At 38.6% G+C, this 18,836-nt stretch overlaps 1 pseudogene; it reads left to right on the top strand.

The window, feature by feature from the left end:
- The first annotated feature begins 16,903 nt into the window (after window positions 1–16,903).
- On the top strand, window positions 16,904–17,569 carry LOC122710188 (annotated as a pseudogene).
- The last annotated feature ends 1,267 nt before the right edge of the window (window positions 17,570–18,836 follow it).

The raw sequence follows: 18,836 nt of genomic DNA, 5'->3' as shown, positions 1-18,836 counted from the left end.
CTATTTACAATAGCCAAGACATAAAGGCAACCAACTGTTTATCTACAGATCAACGGATAAAGAGGATGTGGTACACACATACAGTGGAATATTATTCACTCATGAAAGAATGAAGTAATGCCATTTGCAGCATCATGGATGGACCTAGAAGCTATCATACTAAGTGAAGTGAGTCAGAGAAAGACAAGCATCATATATCACTATATGTGGGATCTAAATTATGACACAAATGAAATTATTTACAGAACAGGAGTATATCCACAGACACAGAAAACAAACTTATGATTGCTAACTGGAAAGGAGGTGAGGGAGAGATAAATTATGGGTTTGGGCCTGACATAAATACACTACTAGAGATATAAAATGGGTAAACAGCAAGGACAAGGAAACTTACTCAATATTTTGTAATAATGTGTAACAGAAAAGAACTTGAAAAGTATACATATATATTTTAATATATATTATTTATTTATATATATATACCTGAATCATTTTGCTGCATGCCTGAAACTAACACAGCATTGTAAATCTACTACGCTTCAATTTTAAAAGAGAAAGCTTAAAAAATAGTTACAGGGACCAGTCCAGCCAGAATGTTGGCTATGGTTGGGAAAGTGTCTGTGGGTATTTACCAAAAGTAATACAGACACAAATGAATGCCCCAGGAATTCTTAGCCAAGAAGATCACTGTTGATAAGCTGAGATGAACACATTATACATTCTACACTGTATACTGTATTGTACTATATACTGCACTGTAATGCCTATACCAATACTATTTATGGACCTAATAGGCAAACATTTTGTGAGCATGTAAACTGAGTTTGTAAATTAAAAAAACTCAAATATAGAAATGCATTAATCAGTTTCCTTAATTTATAGACTTAACCAGTTTCTTGAGGCATATATTGCTTCTTTGGACTACAAGCAGGAAACTTTTGATGGTTTCAATAATCATTTTTAAATATATTGGGTTGACAAAAACGTTCCTTAATTTTTTTAAGTAAAAATGAAAGACACATTTTTCATTTTCACTAAGAATTTTGTTGAAGAGTGTATGTATTCACTGTTTTGTTCCACCACCTTCTGCCATTTATTTGGCAACTTTATAATTCCGTCTTCCCAAAACTTTTATCTTTTTCAGCAAATAAGTGTTCCATGTGTTTTTTATGGACTTCCAGGGAATTGAATATTTTTCCATAAAGAGAATTTTGTAAAGACAAAAATAAAGAAAATCCAAAGGTGCAATGCCTATTATACAGCAGATGAATCAAAACTTCAGAACTACAGCCAAGATGTAATAGTTTTTGTCTGGTCATCAAAGAAACATGTGGTCTTGTTTTATCCTGATGGAAGATTACTAGTTTTCTGCTGACTAATTCTGGATGCTTTTCATTGAGTACTGCATTCAGTTGGTCTAATTTGGGGCAGTAATTCTTAGAATTAATCATATGGTTTTCCAGAAGGAGCTTATAACAGTGGACTCCCTTCTAATCCCTCCATATACACAACATCACCTTTTTTGGATGAAGACCAGCCTTTGGCATGGTTGGTGGTGGTTCATTTTGCTTTCCCTATGAATACTTCCATATATACATTCTATATATATATATATATATATATATATATATATATATGTATATATACACTCACCCATCACCTACTTGTAATCACCCATCACAATTTGCTTTAAAAAACAGAGTGTTTTCATTATATTTAAGCAGCGAATTGCATGCAGGAATATGGTTGAAAGGGTTTTATTTTTGCTTAACTTATATGGAACCCAAACATCAAAGCAATTAACATAACCAAGCAGGTACAAATGATTTTCAGCACTTGATTTGGATATTTTGAATATGCCAGCTATCTCCCATATGGTATAAAATTGATTGTTCTCAACTGATGCCTCTGATTGCATCAACTTCACTGGCCTACCCAACCCTGGGGCATTGTCCAGTGAGAAATCTCCAGCACAAAACTTCACAAACCACTTTAGCACATTGGGTCGGTCACAGCACCTTCTCCACATGCCGGGGTCCAGCCTCGGCAGGACCCAGGGGATACCCTCAGGATGAAGGGCGTCGGCGAGAGAAAGAGAGAGAGAGAGAGGAAGAGTGACCAGACGGGGGGTGCAGCAGATTCTGGCAGGGTCTGGCAATGCTTTATGTCTTACCGTGGCTTTTATACCCTAAATTAGTACATTTCTAAGGGGAAGATAGTTTAACATTACATCAGCTTGTTCTTCACGAAACCAGGGTGTTTTCTGCATACTTCTTTGTTTATGAGGGCCTTGTACATTATCTTCTGGCCTTGGGGCCTATTGACATTTTATGACCTAGGTGAATGCAAAGCTGTTTTCCGTAATCTATTCTTTAATGAACACAAAGGTCAGTCCTTTTGCAGAAGTTATCAGTTACATTTATCTAAAAGGTTTACCACACAAAGACTCTGCAGCTCCGGTGAGGCAGCCCCTGTTTAGCATTCCTGGTTAAAATTAACAATTCTAAACTCTTATTTTTCTAAATCTTTAACTATAACCACTTTTAGAATAATATTTTTGTGTTCTCTAATAGGGTTTCCTCACCCCTGAAGGTCTCTGTGCCTATTAGGGCCTTTGTGTGATCAGGTTCTTTACGCTGTGTATGATTAAGGTGTTGTGAGCAGTCGTGTGCATTAGTACGCATTTGCCAAGCAGGCTAGAATGCCAGCAAAGGGGTCTCAATTGAAACACTCCTTTCATCTTGGATAATGTTATAGGATACCACCGTCCAGGGGACATATTGATTAAAGTTCTAGGTTGATTCTGTTTGGAGAGAGATCGGGGAAGGCCTTCTACCCGTGTCACAGAAATTAGGGATCAGTCTAATATAGCAAGCATCAGAAAGACAGAGATCATCTTTAAGGTGAGCGCCGGGGCAGCTTTTCGAAATCCCTGAGGTCCTGATCTGCCTTGCTTGTCAGGTCTTCTCCTCATGACCTTGTCATGGGTGGGATCTCGTGTTCCGGCTCCCAGCATCCACACACTGCACAAATCTTTTCTTGCATCTCATTTGCACTTTTAGCTCTCTTGAAATACTAAAACATAATACGCTGAAAATGTTGCTTTTTTATTCAATATCAAAATGGCTACATAGAAATTCACCAATTTTGATATTAGCCTTTAAATGCATGCTGATATGACAGCTGTCACAGTACAATAACAAATTGTTTCCAACGACGTTAAAGACAACTAAGGGCTACTACTAAAGCCATCTTATAGAGAAAAACGAAGGAACCTTTTGGCCAACCCAAAACTTTATCAAACTGGCTATCTTTACTAGGCAGGTTGTCCATTATTGATATCTTGGGATCTTCAGGTTTTCTACCATGTTTGTGTTTTGGAGATATCTTACTGCATGACTTAAGATGCATTATTATTCATTTCTGGGCTTTGCAGGTGGCTCAGGTGGTAAAGAATCTGCCTGCAATGCAGGAGTCCTAGGTTCTATCCTTGGGTCAAGAAGATCCCCTTGAGAAGGGACTGGCAACCTGCTCCAGTATTCTTGCCTGGAGAATCCCATGGACAGAGGAACCTGGCAGGCTATAGTCCATGCAGTTGCCAAGAACTGAACATGGCTGAGTGCCACACACACACACACACACACACACTTTATTCACTTCTAAGGCACCATACTGCCCTCCTGTGCTGCTCCACACTCTTTTCCCCCAGCCTTAACTGCTGTCCTGTATGAGTTTTGGGGATGAGGGTCCTGATTTACTCTCAGGGTGGCCTCCCCTGCTCCTCTTGCTATTTCAGGTCAGGCACCACAAGAGAACCCAAAAGAAGACAGTGCTGCCTCTGGGGACCGCCCATCTGCTAGTGGTATAAAGGTGGCCTGGCCCCACTCCAGATCCTTCTGCTTCCATGTAGCATTCAAGCCTCTGCTGCAGGGCAGTCTTACACCCACCTTCCACTGCTAGGATGCCCCCGGAGAGGCAGCCATGGCTCTCCTTAGCTTGGTCAGAGACACAAACATCCTAACCTCTTCTCTGAGTTGGAAATCCCATTTGTGTGTTCAGCTGGGCGGAGTTAAACTTCCAAGTGTCTCTCTTGCATTATCTGATGGTTTCATAGAACTGAATGGGAGAGAGAGGTGTGACTGGCATCTTCTCTCCCAGTACATACCCCAGCCCCATCTTTCAAAGCCTCTAACCCTTAGCAATCTCCAGGCAACAAGTTGGCAACAGACTGTGTTTATGTACATCCTTCCAGCTCCAGGGATACATGCCAACTTTCCCCAGAACTTCATCACTACACACTCCTATCACTGTGAAGTTTAGTGGCAGCAAGTTGACGCCTTTCAGTTATTTAAGCCCTTGTAATGTAACTTCTCTCCATCGTGCTTCCATTCATTTGGAGCAATGCCAACGTTTCCCGCAAATTACCAAAACAATACAATTGACACTACTTCTTCATTGAATTTACCGGGATTCCTAATGCACTGACTCACTTTATTAGACCCTGCTACATCAATAAGAGGAGAAATTGGAGTTTTGATGCCATTGTTACAGAGAAGACATGACTTAAGCACACACCTCAGATTTTCTTCCAAGAACAGGTGTAAGCCTTGGAGTCATGGTGCTTCATGAAGGGAAACAAAATCTGAAAAGATAAAGACCTGTACTCATTATTGGTCTTAGGATCCTCACAAGTAAAGTACTGAAATTCCTCAGTAAACTGGCACAAACAGAGACGAGTGCTAAAATCTGAACAGTATCAATTTTCCAGACTCACATGGATTTCTGTTAAGCCCCTAGATGTTGCATTTTATTAACTGAGCAGTTTTTTTCCACACCTAACAATCCTTTTATAAAATATTTACATCAAAATAAGTCATTTCTTAGAAAGAAATTGTGGCAAGATAAAAATATCACCATCTTTTATTTGCTTTAAATGCCAACCCACTCCAATATTCTTGCCTGGGAAATCCCATGGACAGAGGAGTCTGGCAGGGCTGCATTCGTGGGGTCACAAAAGAATAAGACTTAGGGACTAAACAAGAACAGTTTTAATTGTAGGGCGCCATCTGCTGATCATTGCTCTTCTTCTGACTTTTTTTTTTAATTGCTCAAGTTATTTACCTTGGGCAAATTCATAATCAAGAAAAACAATTTAATTATGTACAGCATCCTCCATTTGGGAATTTGACCAAACTGATTTATCATTACACTTTGGAAGTAAACTCATAAGCATAATTATTCTTTAATATGAAAAAAATACTCATTTGGCAAGGGGGCAAAGAGAAGGACCCATTCAGGTACTGGTATGACCAGTGACTATGTAACTAGGTAAGTGTGTAAGTAACTGTGTATGCATAGATCAAAAGCCTTAAAAATATCCATTCCTCTTAACCACAGAATTCAAATTCTATGAATATATTCCTGGATACACCAGAGATGTGGACACTTACACAGAGTGTAAGTTATTTGTAACACTTTTTCCTACACTTGCAGATAGAGGTGTGCGTGTGCCGAGTCACATCAGTCGTGTCCAACTCTTTGAGACCCTATGGACTCTAAGCCCACCAGGTTCCTCTGTGCATGGGGATCCTCCAGGTAAGAATACTGGAGTGGGTTGCCATGCCCTCCTCCAGGGGATCTTCCCGACCCAGGGAGTGAACCCGCATCTCTCATGTCTCCTGCATTGGTTGTTGTATTCTTTACCACTAGCATCACCTGGGAAGCCCAGATAGAGGTGTTCAGTTCAGGTCAGTCGCTCAGTCGTGTCCGACTCTTTGCGACCCCATGAATCGCAGCACGCCAGGCCTCCCTCCATAACCAACTCCCGGAGTCCACTCAAACCCATGTCCATCGAGTCAGTGATGCCATCCAGCCATCTCATCCTCTGTCATCCCCTTCTCCTCCTGCCCCCAATCCTTCCCAGCTTTAGGGTTAGACATATATAAAATATGCAACCATTATAATCCTAAATTTTAATTTAAAGAATAATATGGGAAAATGTCTATGATGCAAAGGCAAGTAAAATAAATTTATAAACTTAACAGTATTTTCAGTATAATCCCAATTAGGTGCAAAGCATATTTATACATCAAATTAAAAGAAAAATAAAAGAAGCTATGGATGTAGTATAGAGGTCACCGTTTAATCATAATTAAAATTTTTAGTTTTGAATTTTTTTATTTCAAAATATATATCTTTCACTTTTGTAATCAGATAACTTGCCTATTTAGTGTAAGCACACATTTTTAATTGAAAATAAATGTTACAATGGTTACAGAAAAATTAAGTTGCATACTTTGCTTCCACCTAGTGGACATAGGAGGAACTGCACTTAATGTCTGTTTTCTTTAAAAAATAAAATACCGATATTTAAGAACAAAACCAAGAAGTGGGAGTAAGGGGAACAGAGAGGAAGTAAAAAGAACAGAAGAGGATGAAAGACCACGTGGGCAACAACTGAATACAAATACATGAAGCCTGAAAACATGTTATATTTCAAGCAAAATTTCATCTTTAGTGTTTATATGCAATTTCTGTTCAAATAACTCATCTCAGTTTGGCTTCTTTAACACTAAATTCCTTCCACTTTTTCATCCATGACCATAAACTCCCCACCACCCAGTGTCTGTACCAGCCAGCTCCCCACTGGCCTTCAGGTCTGCCCTGACATAAACAACTATTAGCTGAACTACTGTGCCCTCAGGCCTTGTCCTGAAGGATCCCAGTGGTGATTTTCCTGGGGAGACTGACCTCTTCTCATCTCCTCAAAATACATTCTCTTCCCTTCTACTTGCATGCGTTTCCTTTTGTGCATTCTCTGAGACCCTTAAAAAGATCAAATATACATTCTAACATGAATCTTTCCAAGTCACTCCATTGCTGAAAAATCCTTACCTGTCTTGTCATGAAAAATAAAGCTGAAATTCCTTTCAGTTCTGTTAGTATTTGTTTTATATATTTAGGTGCTCCTATATTAGGTGCATCACTACTTATAATTGTTATATCTTCTTGGTGCATTGACATTTATCATTATATAATGACCTTTCTTTTTACCAATTTTAGCTTAAAGTCCATTTTGCCTAGTGTAAGTATAGCTGTCATGCCACGCTAAGTCTCTTCAGTCCTGCTGACTCTTTGCAACCCTATAGACTGTAGCCTGCCAGGTTCCTCTGTCCTCTTGTCCATTCGTGTCCTCCAGGCAAGAATACTTGAATGGGTTGCTGAACCCTCCTCCAGGGGATCTCCCTGGCCCAGGGATCGAACCCACGTCTCCTGCGGTTACCGCATTGTAGGCAGATTCTTTACCGTTGAGCCACCGGAGAAGCCCTGGTCTTTTTATTTTCGGGTTTGATTACCATTTGCTTGAAATGTCTTTTTCCTTCCCATAAAGCTAAAATGAATCTTTTGTCCAGCATATCATTGGATCTTGGTTTTTTGTTTGTTTGTTTTGTTTTTTATCCACTCAAATTCCAAGTTCCTCACAATGACAGAGGGTCATGTCATGACCGAGCCTTTGCCTTCTGTTCAGCTTGGTCTCCCTTCATTCCTTACTCCCCATCTCACATTTTTCCAGATTTATGGAATAACCATGTGCTATTTCCGGGAATACTTTTCCCACTTTATCAGCCTGGAAAACTATGTACATCTGTGTTCTCTGTGAAAACTGAATGTCTAGAGACATGTAGATTTTTGTTGTATGATAGAATTTTTTTTTTTGTATGATAGAATTCTAAGAAATGATCTTTCCAGTTACTAATGCAAGATCTATGTGCATATTTGTATCTAGACAGAGATCTAGATATAAATATGTACCTCATTCTGAAGATAAGACAATGGACGTCATGAGAAATTAAGTGATGTCATCAAATTCAGAGTTGCAAGCTATACCGCTGAGAGTGTAAATTGTTAAATATTTTTGGAAAGCTGTTTTCTAATTAATGTTGGATATCTCTGGCAGGGAAGTGTTGCTTGCTTTTGTTTGTTTTACACCTGCAGTTTCTGCAGGTAAATAACAAATGAAAGTCAAGGACAGAAGTTTGAGTAAGTTGTACTTAATTGCAGGGTGGTAAGGGAGTGTGATTTAGGAGAAATGTTCAGAGAAGAAGGAAAAGACACAGGAGCTAGGGGAGTTGTGAGACCAGGGTGGGTGTGAACTTTGGGGGCAAATGGGATGATCGCTGATGGAGCCAGGGACCAGGAAGAAAGAGCTGAGAAGAAGCCCTGTTCGGCAGCTGGCAGCAACAGGGAGACTGAGAGTGGACACCTGGCAGAGAGGTAGGGGCAGGAGCTCCGTTCAGGGGTATGGGAGAATGGGTGCTGAGGGGCTCCAGGCAATTCGTGTGGATCCTGTCTCATGTAGTGCCTGCAAGTACACTTGGCTCCCTTCCAGACTGACCAGACTGATGCATCTAAGAGGGCAGTGAGCAGCAAAGGGGCTCTGATCTCTTACCTCCTTGCAATCAGAACTGGGGGCCTCCAGCCTCACTAGTGGGGGAGAGGTTGTGCACAAGCCAAGGCCAGAGGCGGCAGAGGCAGCGACAAAGTCTCCAGCCCAAGCTGGGTGGAGGTCACCCTTGGCCGAGACCAAGCACAGCCCAGATCTAAAATCTTTGAAATTTGGAGGGAAAAAAAAAAAAAAAGGCCTTTCATGCAAAGCGCACAGATATGATGTCCCCACTAGCAATGCCTCACAGTCACCACAAAAGAAAAAAGGAAAAAAGAAAAAAAATTAACTTTTGCTACTCTACCCCCAAATCCTCTTCATTGCTTAGTAAGACTCAATCTCCGTGGGTGCAGAAAAAAGGAAAGGAAGGCTGTCTTTGTGGAAAGTGAAGAGGAGCCCAGAGAAACATGGATTAGGATCATAACTGAAAATTAGTCTCTTCCTCTATCTTCAGTTTGTTGAATTCAAGCAATGTGGATTCCCCAATCCACAGTCAAGGATGAGATGTGGGAAGTCACTTGACTTAATGCTCTGCTGTCATCATCTTGAAATTCTAAACAATTTTATTTTTGAACTTGGATTTTGCAGTGAAGTCCATGAGATAATGGAGTGTGGGTGTGAGCAGAAATCTCTGCAGTGTGTATCCTTCATCGCTTGCTGCCAGGTATTCATCATTTGCAATGTCTTGTGGACACGGAGCTCTGATGGATACGTGAAGTTCAGAGGAGCTCAAAGTGAATACCAGGTAAGTGTGTGATATCTTGACTGAGTAATGGAAGAAGGCTGATAGTGCTGAGAGGATGCACATTATGTTTCACTTGCTCACTTGCTTCATCAAATGCAGAAAGCACTGGCTTCTAAGAAACCACCATGGCACCCTATTCTACTCTATCCATTCTTAACCTCTAGGAGCCAACCACTTATTCTGCAAATGCTGACACAAACAAAAGAGGGAGAGATGGAACAGCCCACAATTCCTTCTTCAGTGCTTCTTTACTTTTCAGTGAGCAAAGGTAGAGTGCTGATAAAGTGTGCATGGAGAGAATCCATTGTGTGCAGGATTTTTACTGTAAGAGCAAAATATATGTGTACAAGCCACAAAATGAACATTGTGTGCTTTCAATGATTCATATACAGGTTAAAGTTCTAATAGCTATACTTAATGCTGGCAGTACCAGTTTTCTATAAAGGTAAATGGTAGAATTCAAGCTAATCGTTTGAAACTTTAATTTTTCTCTACTTAAAGTGAAAGTGAAGTTGCTCAGTCGTGTCTGACTCTTTGCGACCCCATGGACTGTAGCCTACCAGGCTCCTCCGTCTATGAGATTCTCCAGGCAAGAATACTGGAGTGGGTTGCCATTTCCTTCTCCAGGGGATCTTCCCGACCCAGGGGTCGAACCCAGGTCTCCCGCATTGCAGACAGATGCTTTACCATCTGAGCCACCAGGGAAACCAGTTCTCTGCTTAGCATGATATTAAATAGCAAATTTTTAAAAATCATAAGATAAGAGAGACACTATGGAAGAAAATGAAAACACATCATATGTTCATATACTTGACAGTACTTTTATCCTTGCAAAGGACCTACATTTTCATCTTCATCTGGAAAATTGTGTATCCAATTCATCTATAATCAGCTATCTACCAAAGCCACCAAGAGCCGTACTAGGTTCTTTTAAGGATGAGAATATAGAACATTACAGACAAATTCTCTCTCTTGCTATATAAACTTTGGCCACAAATCTTTATCTGGTCTTTGGCTGTGAATGGGACGAGACCACAAATGATCTTCTAAAATTCCTTTAGATTAAGGTCTGCAGAAAAACAGTTCTGCACACAGCATGCTGCATACCTACTTTATTTAGAACTCCAGTTTCCACTAAGCCGCCAAAAGATGAGTACGTCTCGAATGTGAGAGGTATCACCAGGCCTTTACTAGCTGCAAGGATGTCAGAACCCACTTGAGTAACCAAATGGCAAAGTGCCCAAGAGAGAAACTGCTGCTGACCATGTCTATTTATAATCGTTTTTCTCTTTCCATTGAAATCACCACCATATACCACATCACCTGCATTATATATTTCTTTTAAAAACTAATTTTATTCATTTTAAAATAAGTAATGTATAAACATGGTTCAAAATGAGCAATCTTAGAGGGAGTTTTCTCTGATCAGGATAAAATAACTTAAATTTTTTTTTAATTAATAAATTCATTTATGTTTGGAAATTAAGTAGCACAATAGTTCTGTTTTGAATTTGAAAATAAAAATAAACACAAAGCTGGATATGAAAACATCATAGAGTTTACTTAGGAAGTGTTCTCAGGAAGGAGAAGTGAGAGAATGGAAAAATCCAGACAGGAAAATTGGAGAAGTCGATAATGTAAAGGTGTCTGGTTTGTCCAATCACGACTTGATTTTTCAGTGACCTGCAACAAGCACATAAAAAGCCTCCCAAAACTTTCTCCTGAAGGAGGGAAGGGTGGGACCATCATACACCAGTTCCAATAGGCCATGGAGTTGTCAAATTCTCTGTATTTGGGAGTTGAATTTGTGCACAAGTCAAGAAGTCTTCCAAAGAATTGAGGATAGCTGGAGCAGAAATTAGAACACATATCTGGTTCTTACTTGAGGAGGGAGAATGTCCTCACAACAGCATTCACCGCGCTGAGTCTGAAATTAGAGCAAATTGGGAGATGAAATGTGAGTGCCAGGAGCATCAGGTACAGCCTATAAAAGAAAATAATCACAATGAAAAGTAGAAATATTTTTAATTGAACAATGATAAAAATACATGACAAATCTTTTGGGACACAGCTAAAGCTGAACTCACATGCATAAACTGAAAAAGTGGAAAAACTGGAAATCAAGGAGTTTAATATCTATCTCACAGAGTTAAAAAGAGAAACTCAGATTAATGCAACAGATAGTAGAAAATAAGAATTAGAAAGGCACAAACAAAAAAATAGCCATGTAGGAAATAACTGCACACACAGCAGTAGAATCAACAAAGCCCCAAAGAAAAGGGGGGCAAGAATGATCAAGAGACAGAAAATACTGTACAAGTTATGATCATCAAAAATAAAAAATGGGATACTGCTACAGACCTTTACGTACATTTAAGAGATGAGTCGGACGTCCTTGGTGGCACGGCGGATAAGAATTAGCCTCTCAGAGCAGGGGACACAGGCTCAGTGTCTGCTCCAGGAAGATCCCACATGCCACAACTCCTGAGCCCGCACTCGAGAGATCGAGAGCCACAACTCCAACTACGGAGCCCACATGCTGCAACTACTGAAGCTCACGCGCCTAGGGCTTGTGCTCAGCAACAAGAGAAGCCACTGCAATAAGAAGCCTGCCCACCACAGTGAAGAGTAGCCCCTGCTCACTGCAACTGGAGAGAGCCCCTGCAAAGCAAGGAAAACCCAGTGCAGGCCAAAATAAATATAAATAAATAAATATATTTTTTAAAAAAGCTCCAGCTCCAAAACTAGCAAAACAACAATAATAAAAAGATGAGTGGACCTTATGCCAAACTTTATACCAGTGAATTTGAAAAGGTAGATAAAACTGATTAATCCCCATAAAATATTAATTGTCCAAATTAACAGAAGAAACAAAAATTGAACAGTCTTATATCTAAAAGAGAAACTGAATCAATAATTAAAAACTTTTTCACAAGAAAAAAAAAATTTCAGAACTAGATGACCTTATCAATGAACTGTATTAAAAATTCAATGATGAAATTATACCAGAACTATACAACCTCTTCTAGAGAACAGAAAACAATAGACTACACCTGTATTTCTCTTATGAGAACGGTGTAACTTGATATTAACTCTGACAAAGACATTACAATAAAGGAAAACTATAAAACAATACCCCTCATAAAATAAATGCAAAAATACTCTGCAAAAAATGGTAATCCAAATACAGTTATATTTAAAAACAATAGAAATAATAAAAAGTTGAGGTTATGCTAAGACTGCATATGTTGGTCAATGTAACTCATCACATTAGTGGAAAGAAAGAAATGAATCAATATCATCATCCTGTGGTTCAGTCGCTAAGTCATGTCTGATTCCTTGAGACCCTAGGGACCATCACCTGCCAGGCTCCTCTGTCCATGGGATTCTCCAGGCAAGAATACTGGAGTGGGTAGCCATTTCCTTCTCCAGGGGATCTGCCCGACCCAGGAATCGAACTCAGATCTCCTGCATTGCAGGTGAATTCTTTTAGTGACTGAGCCTCCAGGGGAGTCCAATCATCATCCTAATAGGTGCAAAAAATGCATATAAAAATTTTAAAAAAACAAGCAGAAAAACACACTTCCCAGCAGTCTAGTAATAGAAGGATATGTCCATATCTAATAAGTGGCATCTGTATATACCTCCATCAAATATCAAACTTAACTATAAAAAGTTAACAATCTTGCTCTTTTGAGATCCAGAGGAAACAAGGATCACTTGAATTTGATATTGTTCTTGAGGTCCTTACTAGTGCAACATGGCAAGAGAAATAAAAAAATGCATTTAAAAATAAAATATATCTTACAAAAATATGAGAATTAGAAGACATTATTTGTATACATATGCTTAGTAAGTAGAAAAGAGGAACCTACAAATAAATTATTAGAATTTATGTGTACTTAGAATGCTGAATAAAAAGTCAATTGCATTAAAATAAATCAGCAAAAGCATAATAAGAAAAATATTATAAACTTATTACAGTACAGTACTATATTATGTTAGTTGGGTACCTAGGCTAACTTTGTTGGACTTACAAACAAATTAGACGTATAAACATGCTCTTGGAATGGAACTCATTCATATGTAGGGGACTTACTGGACCGAGTCCTCTTCATCAGTAAGAGTAAAATGGCAGATCACAAAACAGCAGAAGATATTTGCAACATATGAAAACAAAATAGCACTCAGAATATATAAAGAGCTTTTAAAAATCAATTGGAAGACAACCAAATAGATAAATAAGCAAGTCACATGAGGAAAAAGTCACCAAAAAAAAGTCACATGAATATTCAAATGGCCAAGAAACTTATTAATCTGCAAGGAGATGAAAATTAAAACCCCAATGTGATACAAATATATACCTACATGAATTTTGAAATTATAAAGACTCAAAAGTAAAAAGGATGTGGAGCAACTGGAACTCTGGTGGTGATGCAGATCAATTCAACCATTTTGGAAAAAAGATTGAATTACCTAGTAAATTTGAAGAGTAACATATCATAAAACACAGCATTTTCATTCCTTGTGATGTACCCTAATGCTGATTAATGCCTATTATATGTCAGGAACACTCCCAGGAGCTTTGTAAACCTTAATTCTAATACTTCCTATGAACCTATGAACTCTAATACTTGCTATGTTCCTTCAGAGGAACCGTGAATAATTCCTATGGTATTATTTCTCCCGTATTTGGAACAACTAATAACTAGCTTAAAGTCACATTGCTAGCAGCAATAAAGGGGAGACTCCAACTTAAATCAACCCAAATTCAGACCTCAAGAATGAGCGTATATTTCACTCATTTGGTATGTATGTCATTATATGAAATAGTCACTATCCTAACACACTTTATGTATCTCTCTGTCTTTTCTAAAGCATCTGCAGCTACACAGATGAGAACTGCCCCTTTGTCTTCAGGAGAAATAGACAAGCAGAGCCAAGGAGTTGATGCCTTTCTGATCAGTCCTCAGCAAAGTAATGGACGTTGGAGAATAAATATTATCTTTTCTTCATCTGGAGTAGATCATTTTAAGCTTGTTCCACCTTATCTCCCTGAAGTCCTCAACAAAACTGAGTCCTGGCCTCCTGCTTTTCTCCCATCCCTGTCTCACTTCCCGCTCTCCTACCGGGCCTAACTGGGATCAGCTTCCAAATAAACCGCTTGCCCTGGAGTTCTCTCCAAGTCTGTGTTGGAACCCAACTCAAAAAGCCAACTTTACATAAAGATAGTAACCAACTTCTTATATGGCAGCATTAAGTTTCTTAAATTGCTGTGAATCATTTGATATTGATATCATACGTGCATGTGTCCGTCCTAAGTTGCTCCAGTATGTCTGACTCTTTGGGACCCTTTGGACCATAGCCCACCAGACTCTTCTGTCTGTGGAATTCTCTGGGAATGAATACTGGAGTGGGTTGCCATTTCCTCCTCCAGGGGATCGCCTGGACCCAGGAATCGAACCTGCCTCTCTTATGTCTCCTGCCTTGGCAGGTAGGTTCTTTACCACAAAGTGCCACCTAGGAAGCACTTAATGATATCAGGAACCACATTATTCATTATGCATTGAAGGAATCAATCATTAATGAAATTATCTCCCTTCTTTCCTAAAATATTCCTGCAGAAGTTTGCCAAAAGTCTAAAATTTCTACTACTAAAATTTATTATTTTGGCATTAAAGGAATAGTTTTCAAATTACTGAAAGTAACACAGATCTTATAGACGAAACGAATACAACTTTGTAAAACAACTATACTCCAGTTTTAAAAACAACTGACACTGATCTTTTTTAATTAAGCAGAACCCCTATATATAATTAAAAGAAAAATCAGGATTCTCTCTTGAAAAAGAATATGGGGGTTCCTGGATTTCATGCACTGGACTTTCATTTCCTTAATATCCTTCTAGAGAACCTGAAAGCTCTAGAATATAGTCAGAATAGCTCTGAGTTTTGGAATTAAATTCCCAAGAAATTTTTTTTTCATGTCATGACATCTTTCATGTCACTTGTTCAACACAAAATGCCATAGAAAGAAGAGAGAACTTTGACCACTGTGTTGATGGGATTTAACCAGGAGCTTTATTCTTCTTCTGTAATGAATAATCCTGCAGAATCATTAATCAGTTATAGATAAAAAAACAACAACCAAAAAAAGTGGCTAAGACTGGTAAAGAATCTGCTGCAATGCAGGAGACCCATGTTGGATCCTTAGGTCAAGAAGATCCCTTGGTAAAAGGAATGGCTACCCAGTCCAGTATTCTTGCTTGGAGACTCCCATGGACAGAGGAGCCTGGTGGGTTACAGTCCATGGGGTCACAAAGAGTTGGACACGACTGGGTGATTAAGAGGGCTAGAAACATGCCCCAAATAACACAGGTGATGATGCAGGAGCTGAGATTTGTTTCTATTGTTTGTCATTTCAAAGTTCATATATTTTATATAATTCACTACAAGAAAGCCAGCTATTAGTGAAACCACGGGAAAAACAAGCAGAGTTACCTTTCTTATTAGAGTAATTGAGCAAAGATGGATCCAGAATGTTTCCACCAAGGAAAATGCTCCATGAAATGAGAGTGAATATCCACAGGTATCCCTCCTCCTATCTCTACTTCAGTCTCATGCTAGAAAGATTTGAAAGGCAAGCAAGACAAATGAGAGCACAAAAAGTTACATTTTCATGTGTCTGCATTCACCTGGTCTATGTATACCCATTCTGTACACCTTATCTACACCAGTCACTTGATCCTTAACATACCTTTCCCTGGCTGCAGTGTTTTGAATGAAAAGGTAAGAAAAAACAGAAAAAGCAGAAAAAGAAGTGGAAATACTAATTGCTACAGTCTGAGAGGCACTGATGGCTTGGATGTGAATGTGAAAATGGAGACAAAGAGGAAGAATCGGGACATGATTTGAATAGAGAATTGAGAAGACATGCTGATGAAATGGATGGTGGTTGAGGTAAATGTAGGAAACAGAGGTGATGCAAAGCTTCTGATTTAGTCAAGGAGGTATATGATGATGTGGATGGGAAGGCCTAGATGAGAAGGTTGGGAAAAGAAAAGGTGAGGAGAGGTGAAAATCAGAGTTCTGTTTTTTTCCAGATGCCCCCAGCATGCAGGTAAAGACACCAGAGAGTTGGCAGAAACTGCAGAGAAAGGAAGGTTAAGAGAGAGTTTGTTGTTAAGATGAATGATATCTAACCAGCAGAGGAAGGTAAATTGATAATGTGGGGGGATAAGAAGGGGGGGAAAGGAAGTAATTGCTTGAGAAAAGCCTCCCAATTTGAGGGTTAGAGCAGCCAAAAGACAAGTGAGTTGAGGGAGTTACTTGTAGGTAAAAAGGCAAGATCATGAGCCTAAAATGAGGAGTGGCAGGTGAAGGCGATGTCTGAGAACTTAGAAACCTAGAGGTGTGGAAAGTCACTTTAAAAGCAGCAGAGCATTAACACTCAAGGAACTAGTTCTTCACCCTCTGGAGTTTTAATGGTTGCACCTAACTTTAGAGTTGGAAAAAAAACTGGATGTGGGAATTTTGGAGAACTACAATTAGGGAAAAATTTGTATACAAATGAATATGTGGCCATTAAATTGGAGCTCATGAAATCCAGAGCATCACAGCTACATTTGACTTTATTCCACTTTCTACGATCTGTTAGGATCTGGAGATGGTATACCTCAAGCTTATTATTCTGGCCCTTGTGGTAAATAAAACACTATGGTGATAGAACTGCTGGGACCTATTTTGGAAGATTTGTTTGATTTGTGTGACAGAACATTTTCTCTTAAAATGGTTCTCGTGATAGCTATCCAACTGATTTCTCACATGGAATATTTCCATTCAAAGAACTTGATAAACAGAGATGTAAAACCCAAGAACTTCTTAACAGGCTGTCCGGGAAACAAAACCCAGCAAGTTATTCATATTATAGATTTTGGTTTGTCAAAGGAATATATTGATCCAGAGACAAAAAAACACATACCATACAAAGAACACAAAAGCCTTACAGGGACAGTTAGATATATGAGCAGATATATGAGCATAAACACGCATTTAGGGAAGGAACAAAGTAGAAGAGATGACTTAGAAGCTTTAGGTCACATGTTCATGTATTTTCTGAGAGGCAGTCTTCCTTCACAAGGTTTAAAGGCTGCCACATTGAGAGGTAGCAGAAAATTGGAGATACAAAATGAGCCACACCAATAGAAGTGTAATGTGAAAATTTTCCAGCAAAAATGGCAACGTATCTTTGTTATGTAAGAAGGCTAGATTTTTTTTGAAAAACCAGAATATGACTACCTAAGAAAACTTCTTACTGACTTGTTTGATTGAAAAGGATATATGTTTGATTATGAATATGACTGGATTGGTAAATAGTTGCCTACTCCAGTGGGCGCAGTTCAGCAAGATCCTGCTCTGTATGTTAAATACAGGAGCACATCCACACAGAGATAAGATACAATCCAATGATCAGGTTTGCTGTCCTTTTAGATATGAAATATCTTAATTTATTTCTGTATTATCTTCTCACTGTTTATAAATGTATTTGGTGTTTTATCATGCCCAGATAACAGTTTTATATGTGCATGCATTTGTGCATGTGTTTGCATATGTGTGTATACATACTTATAGATACATGTTGAATGATTAAAATACATATCCTTTTCTTCTATAAAACAGACTGTATACAGACATATTAGGGATAAAAATGCACATATTTTCAATAGATAGGCTATTTCCCCTAATGTTCAGATTAAAATTGTTTAATCATAAATCCTGATTAGTGGTGTTAGCATAAACTTGGAGAATATTGTTCTGTTAGAATGGAAGTGTTTGGATACCCTGTTGTAATGAATTGTAATAGTAGTTGTTCTTTCTAACTGTAGTCTAGTTTAGTGAATAAATTATTTACTGAGTTCTGTTCTTTGAAAGCTACTGCTCTCCACATTGCAGAAATGCAGAAGTAAGTAAAAACATATAACCTGTGAGAAATGACTTTGTAATGAGTGGTTAAGAGCTCACTGAACCTCTGGAATCAATCAGACCTGGATACGGCAGGTTACTCATTCACTCAAAACCTCAGTTCTCAGCTATAAAATAGAAATAATATTTGTTAATTCCTAGCATGTAGTAAGCTTTCATTAAGTTTCAAGTCTTGTGGCTGGTGTTCCTGTTATCATTATTACAATAAATTCACAAAAACTACATAGCAATGCAGAATAAACTTCACCATGGGAGATACCTTAATAAAGTGCCATGAAGGATCATTGGAATCTGTAGGATTTATAAAGATTTGATGCAAAGGTGGTTTTTGAGATGAGCATGAAGAATGAATGGAATTTTTAAAGGCAGGCGAAAGAATAAGAGAATTTTGGAGAGAATGGGCATTAAAAAAATATAAAGCAAAAGTTTAAAAATGTGGAATATGTTTAAGGAGAAATAAGCAGTTGGTTTGGAGCAGAGAGCAGGTTCAAGACAAGATAAAGAAGATTCATTGAAGAGTTTATATTTCCTGGGTAAGATAAATTGGAAGCTCTTGAATTTTTGAGCAACATTTCACTCTCCTCTTTTTTGTATAAAGAAACCTTATGAATCCATTTTTGAAACAGAATTTTTGCTGTCACCTTGACTTAAACAGTATCTTTAGAAT

This window comes from Cervus elaphus, chromosome 16 (genome assembly GCF_910594005.1).
Source record: "Cervus elaphus chromosome 16, mCerEla1.1, whole genome shotgun sequence".
Classification (NCBI taxonomy): Eukaryota; Metazoa; Chordata; class Mammalia; order Artiodactyla; family Cervidae; genus Cervus; species Cervus elaphus.
Note: the sequence above shows the minus strand (reverse complement) of the source record. Positions and strands in the feature narration are given on the sequence as shown.